Source organism: Rhineura floridana, chromosome 9, assembly GCF_030035675.1.
Source record: "Rhineura floridana isolate rRhiFlo1 chromosome 9, rRhiFlo1.hap2, whole genome shotgun sequence".
Classification (NCBI taxonomy): Eukaryota; Metazoa; Chordata; class Lepidosauria; order Squamata; family Rhineuridae; genus Rhineura; species Rhineura floridana.
In genome coordinates, this window is record NC_084488.1 from 10376520 (window position 1) to 10386066 (window position 9547).

Genomic DNA, 9547 nt, shown 5'->3' on the forward strand with positions numbered 1-9547 from the left:
CCACTCCTATAGGTTCCCTTAGCATCTTTCCAGGGTGGTGGAATGCAGTCTGAAGGCAGGGCCCCGGAAGCCCTATTGCACACACAGAAGCCCCCCCCCCGAGACCACTGAATCTTGCCCTTGAGCTTCAAGCAAGGAAAAGTCATTCTTTCTTTGTAAAATTTCCCAATGGTGACAGGAAAAACACCACAAGATGAATTATATTAATTGAAGCCTGTTCTTGCTGCTGTGTTGACAGTGCTGGTTGACAAGAAGAAAATAAACAAAGGAAAGGCACAACAATAAAAATAGGTTGCATACACACCATACATTTTTGTTGTTGTTATGTGCCTTCAAGTCCATTACGACTTATGGCAACCCTATGAATCAGTGACCTCCAAGAGCATCTGTCGTGAAACGCAGTGTTCAGATCTTGTAAGTTCAGGTCTGTGGCTTCCTTTATGGAATCAATCCATCTCCTGTTTGGCCTTCCTCTTTTTTTACTCCCTTCTGTTTTTCCCAGCATTATTGTCTTTTCTATTGAATCCTGTCTTCTCATTATGTGTCCAAAGTATGATAACCTCAGTTTCATCATTTTAGCTTCTAATGATAGTTCTGGTTTAATTTGTTCTAACACCAAATTATTTGTCTTTTTTGCAGTCCATGGTATGAGCAACCTCCAACACCACATTTCAAAGGAGCTGATTTTTCTCTCCTCTGCGTTTTTCACTGTCCAACTTTCACATCCGTACACAGAGATCGGGCATACCATGGTCTGAATGATCCTGACTTTAGTGTTCAGTGATGCATCTTTGCATTTGAAGACCTTTTCTAGTTCTCTCATAGCTGCCCTCCCCAGTCTAGCCTTCTTCTGATTTCTTGACTATTGTCTCCATTTTGGTTAATGACTGTGCCAAGGTATTGATAGTCCTTGACAAGTTCAATGTCATGAATTCCCCCAAAGTATGCTGGGAAATTTAGCTTACTAGTCACAGACTTACAATTTCTAGCACTCTTAACAAACTACAGTTCCCAAGAATCTTTGGGGGAAGTCATGTGCTTTAGATATATGGTGAGCAGTTGGCATATAATTATTATATTAATCCTTACAACAATCTTGTAAAATAGATTGGCATTATAATCCTAATCAGGCTAATAACTGCTGGCTCACTCACCAAAGCAAAGGCAGCCTGTCTCTACTAATGAGATATTAATGTTTTTAATATTGTGGCTATGTATATTTGCCTATCAGCTATCTGTACGCAGGTCATTCACATTGCTGAACCCAGAACTCTAGTGATTAACAGCAGCTTCACTCCCAGAAGCTTCTTTGCAAACACACACACACCTCTCAGTATAATGTTACATGACAATCATGCACATCAGTTTGTGAACAGTCTCTTTACCCCCAAAATAATGTATATAATTTAAATTATACAGAGACCAACAGAGTACAAACACATATTATCCAACTCATCATCCATTTAAGTTACAACTGCAGGCTGATTCAGAAATTATAATTCCCATCTAGAGCAACACCTAGGCTCTTTTGGGAGGAAGGCAGGGATATAAATTCAATAAATAATAATTAAAAAGTAATACGGGAGCAAGGTTGCACCAACCAGCTCCTCCCAGTGGTGTCCATGCCTACAGTGAGAACATCTGCAGGGACAGAGCCTTCATGAGTTTCACACAACCTGGAACCCCAATTGCACAGGATTTCAAGTTGTGTAGAAGCCTTCCCCAATACCTTCAATTGGGAAAAAAGAGAAGTCTTTGTGCGGACAAATGTATGAGCAAAGGCTCCATCCATTGCAGCAGCCAGATTGGTAACAGGGACCAGACGGTCCGAACATATAAAACCGATTCTGGCCCGCTTACACTGGCTGCCTGTATGTTTCTGAGCTCGATTCAAGGTGCTGGCGCCTCTCCCGATACAAACCCACCCGTAAACTACGTTCAAGATCAATGGCCCTCCTCCAGGTGCCTACTCCAAGGGAAGCTCGGAGGATGACAACAAGGGAGAGGGCTTTCTCAGTGGTGGCCCCCAAATTATGGAATGACCTGCCTGATGAGGTGCGCCTGGCGCCAACACTGTTATCTTTTCGGTGCCAGGTCAAGACTTTCCTCTTCTCCCAGGCATTTTAGCATGTGTTTTATACTGTTTAAATTTTTTAATTGTGTTTTAAATTGTATTTGTTTTAATGTTTTTAGTTACTGTAAACCGCCCAGAGAGCTTCGGCTATGGGGTGGTACACAAGTATAATAAAATAAATAAATAAATAAATAAATAAAATCTCAACAGACATTCACACGGATGCCGAGGGGACGGGCAAGTCCACACACGACTTCAGGAGCAGAACTAGTTGGCACAGTCCCATTTTGATCTACACAGGACCTGTAACACCCAAATAAGCCTTGTGTCACTATTGATATGGTCATCTTATTTAACATACATAAAATGATTGTGAACAGTAATGCGTCCTTGATTACATTTGTGACACCTGGCTCTTCATTCCATGCTAACAGACTAACATTCTAACTATTGTTTTTTGCTTATCTGCCTTTCCCCAACCCTTTTATAGCAGGCTGTCTTACACGCATTCAGATTCTGCGCCATATTTTTTCCAGTCTTCTAACAATGGAAGGACTTGAGTTTTCTTCCCCAATTCTCAACCACTAAAATGCATGATGCTGTTAGCATATCACCTAACTTTTTTGGTAACTTGTTTAGCATTTGCTTCTGTAGTTCACCCAATAGTTTGTACTGTACCTCTTCAAAGACTTTTTTTTATTATTGAATAGTGGTTCTGTGGAACTGCCAGTTTTTGGGAGAGATTCAATCGCATACCAGCAAATTCAGATTTTGCAGTTATAGTTGATTGGGAGCTCTTGCGCAACAAACCCACTTCCCCAAACGATCAGACTTTTTTGCAATAAGGAAAGTGATGAGGAAATGCACTGGAAAATGTGGGATAACACTTGCTCTAATGTAACATCATCAAATCTTCCTGCAAACAAATCAGAATGAATGCTCAATAAATAAAAATTATCCTTAATGGACCTGAGCACACTATGCTGGAAGGCTAGCATGCACTATGGAGGAGAGGGAGCATTATTTAGTTATTTGCAGAAGGTATATTGCACTGTTTAAACATTGTGCTGCAAAAGCATCCTAGAATTAGACAATTATTGAAAAAAAATTTAAATACTGATTTTAATTTTCATTCGATAATTGCCTAATTCTAATAATGAAATATGAAAACAACAAAACCAAGCAAGAACAGCAGAAAGCCATGAACAGGAAGCAGAAGGTGAACTCTCACAGAATGGAAAAGAAGGGTTTGATTGAAAACAGGCACTAACTAGATTTTCACTGATTTGTGAAGAAGAAAGACACATGGCTACAAGACGAAAGAAAGAATACCCAACTCTCATTTCATCTGCTGATATCATAAGGAGATGCAAAGGGAGAAAGCCACTCATCTTACAACAGCTTAATTTTTCCCTGAGTTTTTGTCACTTTGAAGGTATAGCAGAAAACTGCAGGAAATCACAAATATCTTATTTCAAATTGACATTTCACAAGTTGCAAATTCAAGTTTTGTCTTGTATAAGAAATAACAAGCAGCCTCCCTCCAAAATAAACTACAGAACAATCCTAAATGCGTTTACTCAAAAGTGAAGTCCTGCTAAGTGAGACTCTCTATAGTAAGTGTGTTTATGATTGCAATCATAAAGTCTGTTGCTGAGCAATTTTTCTTTCAAGTTGCTTTTCTGCATTTGACCAATAAGATCATTCCTTCTCATCTGTTTAAGGAGCCTAGGTAGGGAACATTTAGGGAGCCTAGGTAGGGAACGTCTAGATTACTTGCTTCTGGAAAGAAGGGCTTAAGTGCCCTCAGGCCAGGCCAGTCACCAAAGGCCACTGTAGAAAGAAGGGCATTTAGCGTTGTGGAGATGTTAGATGGGAGCACTCAGGAGTAAAGATGGATGCCCCTGAAGGCTGCCATTCTAAACATACTTACTAAGGGACTAAGCCCCATGGAACTCAACAGGACTTACTTCTGAGTAGATACGGTTAGGATCATGCTACTGGTAAAGCTTGACTCTGCAAAGATATCCATATCAAAGCAGGGTTTGCAACCCTCTGCCTGGTATGCCCTGCCTCTGCCTAGCTGCTCCCAACATCTTTACAGACTTGACCCTTCACTGCAGACAGAAGTTTGAGAAATGAGTGAGTTAAGAAGATTCTCTACCCTTTCTTGCCTACCCTGTGGGCTGCTATAAACTCACTTTGACACTCAACCCAATTCCAGTGAGTAACAATTGCCAGAGAGAAAACACATGTTTGGCCTACCTTCACAGGCAGCAGCTTGGGAACAACAGCAATTGAAGTCACACTTCCCAGTATGTGAATTCTCTTTTACCACTATTGGGCAAGAAGCAAACCGTCATGCAACCAACAAGGTGCATCATCAGTGGGTTCAAGAGGGTTGAGCAGAATGCATGGAACCACCGTTATTGCTTCTATAAGGGAGTGAGGTCAAGGGTAAATGAAATGCAAATAGAGAAAGACAGTGATGATTTCCTAAATAAACACAAAATGATTCCTATGAGTAAGGCAGGAAACTCAGCACCCCACAACTAGTCAAGGTTTCCAACCAAACACCAAAACTGAAAGAATCCTGGCAGCCAGTTAGCCAAGCTCACAGAAATCCCCATGTAGCACAACCTGACCTAGAGGCTGCAGTTTATGCAGAATGCTGCAGCACGATTGCTGACATAAGAGAGACCCTGTTAGCACATACCTCTGCTTTGAAAACTGCACTGATTGTTGATTTGCAACCAGGCCAAGTTCAAGGTTTTTCCATGTTGCAGATGCCACACAGTACTTGTTCTGCTTTTGTAACAAATGGATCCTTTAGTGAGACAGCACCTATGCTTTGGAACTTCCAGCCTACTGACATTAGCCAGCCGACTTCATTGTACTTGTTTTGGCACCTGCTAAAAACATTGTTGTTTAGACAAGCCTACCCAGGCCAGTAGAAGATATTTTTTAAATCTGTTTTTAACTCATTGTTGGTTTATTTTGGATGTTTTTAAATACTTTTTAACTGTTTTTGCCAATATTTTTATTGTTTTATTTCCTTCTGTAAACCCCTTTGATGTTTGTTACAATAAAGCAGTATATAAATGTTGTAAATAAAATACATAAATAAATTTTGGAGTCACTGTGGCCCTTGGGTTTCTTTCCACTTTTAGGAACAAAGGAATCTGCCTTATACTGACTTGAGCTATTTGGTACCATCTAGCTCAATACTGATGACATAGACTAGCATTGGCTCTCCAGGATTCCAGGCAATAGTCTTTTCCAGATAATGACTTTTGAACCTTTGCATGCAAACCATGTGTCCTACCACTGAAGCTACAGCCCCTTCCAGCCCCTGTTAAAAATTTATCTTTTTAAATTGTTCTTTTCAATTTACTAATGAATGCACAGCATACCTAGGGCAGGTCCACAACATGCATTTAAAGCACATTCAACACACATTTAAAGCACATGAATCCCACTACAGAATCGTGGGAACTGTAGTTTAAGGGTGGTGGGAACTGTAATTGTGAGGGGGAAACTACACTTCCCAGGATTCTTTGGGAGATGTCTGCACTTAAAATGCAAGTTGGATGTGCTTTAAATATATTGTGTGGATCTGCATTACTTCATAATTTGGTCTGTATATAAATCATTTTCATTAATTTTTTAAAATGGAAATCAGCTACAAAATTTTCTGGATGACCACTGGCTACTCACCGTCTCTCAGCCTAATCTGCCCCCCAGGGTGAAAACAATGGATGGAAACCATGAGCCCCCCCAAAGAAGAAGGCACACTTAAAATGTAGAGGAAATAATAATGTACAACCATAGTGTGAAATCAGATATTTATCGAGACACAGTATGAAAAAATATTTACATAAGCATGACTGTCAAATATGTTTATTATTTATACAACCTGTAAAGATATTTATAGTGCAATCCTATCCATGTTTACTCAGAAGCAATCTCAATGTATTCAGTGGGGCTTACTCAAACAGGGAAGCGTGCACATGACTGCAACCTCAAGCGATAAGGAACGTCACTCACCCAACCCAAAATTCAGAATCATACCACTTTAAGCTGTTTTGCAACTGTTTTATACTTGTTTTTATGGTTATTGCATTTTAAATGGATTTATTTCTTTTGAGCTGCCTTGGTTTCCAATTGGCAACCCTACTTCACAGAGTTGTTGGAAAGACTCCACACACACACACACACACACACACACACACACACACACACACACACACACACACACACACACAGGAGATGTAAAAATACATACAACCCATGTAATAGTTTGTTATTGCAGAACATTTTTTTAAAAAGAAATCAGTATTAGTTGCCTACCAAATAAAAGCAGTGACACCTAAGTAAACCCTGCCTAATTGCTTAAAAGAGTAGGATTGGAGGGGGAGAGAAAACTTTATAACACAATCCTTTGCTGTGTTCACTCAAAAGTCCCACTGATTTACAGCACAATCCTAACCATGCTTACTCAAAAGTAAGTCCTATTGAATTCAATGGGTTTTACTCCCAGATATGTGGGATTACCATTGCAGCTTTTCTCCCAGAAAACTGAACATAGAATTAAAGCTTCATACTGGGGAAGTTTTCAAACCAAACTATGAATTAGACAAATACACTGCCCTCTTCAACAGCCCAAGAAAAGTTAAAGTTGTTTGACTCCTCATAATTAGAAAAGTATAGCAAATTGCAATGGTATCATAAGTTGCATGTACACTTTTTAAAATTTCTGTTCACAAATTATTTGAAAGATAAAATGTATAATATGCTATTTTTGCAAGTAATTTAAAAATCCTGCATGTACACTTCTATTATAATCATAACTGAAATTATTTACTGTGTATGCCTACCAAGATCCTGGTCTTATGTTCTAGATCTCCTGCTCGATTATTGTGCAGAGTGCACACAGACAGAAAGGCACTCTTGCTGCTGCTGCAAGCTGTAAATTTACACAACTCGTGATGTGCAGGAAAAGAAAGCTATTTTCGGAACTTGCAATGGGTTCTAGCTATTGCCTGGAGGTCAACAAATCCCTCATCAATCACAACCCTTACTTCACTTATTGGTTAAAAACCTGAAAGAGTTGGGATTAGAGGAGCCGGCTATTTGCTCATTTAACAGAGGATGTGAGGGTGCTGACATTTTGGTGCATATCTCTTGAACCAGACCACTCAGGAACTTTTTTTTAAAATGAAAGCTAAGAGTCTGGAGATTGGGGTGACTTACCTGGAGAGTACCCCCAAAAATCAGAATGTCCAGGTGAAAACTGGAGACCTGGTAACCCTAATAATGAGTGTCTTTTACCAGCTGTGGCTAGTATGTCCAGCACCTCTACTTCAGGGTAGCCAATGTTGTGCCCTCCAGATGTTGTTGGACTACAACCACCATCAGGGGTGGTGCCAGAGGGCAGCCAGGTTGGGCCCTGGCTGAGAGACACTGCAGTACCCCTCCCTGAGGTGGGAGTGTAGCACTCCCATTCCACAATCTGCAGCAGGGTCAGCTCCTGACTGCCACAGATCACATCAGGATCTGTGACAGAACACAGTCAGTGTGGGCTTCAATAAGCCTGCATGTATGCCCCACCTACCTCTCCTGTTCCTGTGAATTACTGCACAAGCATGCCTGCCATCAACCAAGACGGTGACAGGGGCTTTTCTTGGTTGATGGTAGGCATGTGCATGCAGGGCACATGTCATTCTCAGGTCAGGAGAGACAGGTGGGACATGCAGGAAGGCTTATTAGCCCCACACTGCCTGTATGGGTAAGTTGGGCTATGGCACCATGTGCCCAGGGCAGGCTGGTGCCCAAGGGCCCAGTCATGCCTGGTGCTGGCCCTGACCCCCATCAGCCTCAGCCAGCATGGCTAATGGTCAAGGATGATTGGAGTTGAAGTACAAAACTTCTGAAAGGCAGCACATTTGCTACCCCTACTCTACTGGATCTTATCTATTTAAAATGTGTAGGCCATCTTTCTGCCCAAAGGCACGCAAGGCATATTACAAAAAAAAAAAAAAGCCCACCTACAATCTACTACTGAAATGTAACAATGAAAAAAAAGAAGAAAAAGCAAAGAACCTGGTAAGTATGTAAAAGTCAAACTAAAGTAAAAGTAGCTACAGGCATTCTGAATTATACTAGGGCTATGCTGCTGGTGGAGGTGGGGCTTAGCCCGTTCCTGCTATCTTATTTTCTCAATGTGAATTAAGCCCCCTCCAAAGCCAAACACATAGGTGCCCCCTATAGCACCTGTATACTTCTTCCAAAGGGGCAAGTAACTGGGAGGACAGCAATTCAGAACTAGAAAACCTGCAATGTAAGAGAGTAATTAACATATGTAAGAATCAAACAAGCTTCATTTTCAACTGACATTTCACAGATACTACCAGGAGAGTAGTTTTTATTATAAACAATTGTGAAAATACCAAATGTGGAAATAGCTGTTAGGATGCAAAAAAAGCTTTTGACCATCTTTTTTTTTTTTTCCAATAATTTTTATTCAGATTTTCATAAAACATACAAGACAAAATCATGAAACATTCAAAGACAAAAAACAAAATCAAAAATAGTTAAACAAAAAGAAAAAAAGAAAAAAAAAACAAAAATAAAAAATAAAGAGTAAAATATTGACTTCCCATTTGTCAAAGATCAAATCAGTTATAAGTCTATAATATATAACAATCCTGTCTCTTAAGTCATATTATAAAATCACTTTCCTCCAGTAGTTATCTTACTTAATCATCAAATCTCATAAACATTAATTTATTCTTTCCACAAAAAGTCAAAGAGAGGTTTCAATTCTTTAAGAAATATATCTATCAATTTTTTTTTTCCAGATAAGCATATCGATTAATCCATCTCATTACTAATTATGATAATCTTATTGTCATAACCATAGTCAAAATAAACATTTCAATTAATCCATCACATCAGAATCTGTTAGGTTCAGTAATTTCAGTAGCCATTGTTCTATTATCCCTATTAGTTCCATTTTCCATCTTCCATCTTCAGTAGTCTTGTTAAGTCCAGTAATTTCAGTATCCAATCTTCCATTATCAGTATTCCATAATAATCTTGCTGTCAAAGCCATAGTCATATAGTAAGAGTCTAATGGGAATTACCTCTATCCCAAATATTTTCTTGCCATCCATTCTGAATAGGTTGCTGAAATACAGCTGTAAAATCATATCTCTGTTCTTTTTTTCAAAATACACTGGGTCATCTCTTGAAAGTTTTTCCATTGTCACATGGCTGCAGTTAATTCCATAGATTTTCTCTATATTGGGCTCCATCACATCATTCCAGTCCAGGAGATTATCCATGCCATTAATAACTTTATCTCTAGAATCTTCATTAATTTCTTTCTTTTGACCATCTTGAGTGGTGTTGTTTATTTATTTATTAAATTTACAACTTGTCCTTCCTCCCAAAAAAAGCTCCTTCTCTTTA

The 9547-nt window shown here is 39.4% G+C and overlaps 1 protein-coding gene across 1 annotated transcript in view; it reads right to left on the bottom strand.

Moving 5' to 3' along the window:
* The window catches only part of KCNIP4 (potassium voltage-gated channel interacting protein 4), a 676014-nt gene that overhangs the window by 578506 nt on the left and 87961 nt on the right, over positions 1-9547 (bottom strand). The gene's annotated exons all lie outside the window — the stretch shown is intronic.